Raw genomic sequence first — 928 nt, 5'->3', positions numbered from 1 at the left:
TTTTAATTTTTCGATGTACGGTTTCCGGTGCCTAACCTTGATGTCGTCAACAGCGATACCAAAGTGACAACACATCTCTCTTAGGAGTGGGATTGCAAGGGTATTTAGTTTCCCTATACAGGACAGTTCGCAAAGGTTGAAAGAGTCAAACACAATCGGGTGCCTTGGTGTGAGATCGTCAACCACTTGGGATATCATGGTATCAATGTCAGCCTCACATCTAGCAGCTTCCCTCACCTCGATTTCAGCTTCTTCGTCAGGGAGAGTTTTCTTTGACGCAAGACATGAAAAGAATCCTCCTATTTGATTGGCTGTCAGGAAGTCGTCACTTTGGAACATCCTGGTACCATTGATATATTTTGCATGCATCATAGATCGAGCCACTGATGCCGGATCAGCTTTTTGCCCTTTCACCTCTGCGAGTTTGAACTTTTTGGTAAGATATGACCGTTGCGCAACAGTGAACCTAGTACGTCGAGGTCCAGTTACCTTTAGCGCCCATCCGATTTCCAGATTACGTGCCCTGTCCTGATTGGTAGGGACAATTACGACGGGTACAAAAGTGGCTCCTTGTCCTTCCAGTTGTTCTGCATATTGGACAGGAGCTTTGTCGTATAAGGTTTCATGCTCAAGAGTATATTGGTGCTTACCACAGTCCAAGTGACGAAGCACTGAGGAATGCCTAATGAACCTTTTTATACATCCATCCTCCGGACAAGCAAAAAGGTTAGTCGAAGCATCTTCCCCTCCCGAGCCTGTGGATTCTTTTTCATCCCCTGAGGGCTTCACGGAAGCAGTTGTTCGCCCTTTTATCAATGAAAAATTACTTCGGTGTACTTGGGCTACCACAAGGGCGGGTAAAGTGCCTGAACCTTGTCCAGAAGACTTCTGTTGATACACGATCTTACCCGGACCGTATTCCATACGC

This window comes from Montipora capricornis, chromosome 14 (assembly GCF_036669925.1).
Source record: "Montipora capricornis isolate CH-2021 chromosome 14, ASM3666992v2, whole genome shotgun sequence".
Taxonomy (NCBI): domain Eukaryota; kingdom Metazoa; phylum Cnidaria; class Anthozoa; order Scleractinia; family Acroporidae; genus Montipora; species Montipora capricornis.
The sequence above is the reverse complement of the archived record's forward strand: the minus strand, read 5'-3'. Positions refer to the sequence as shown.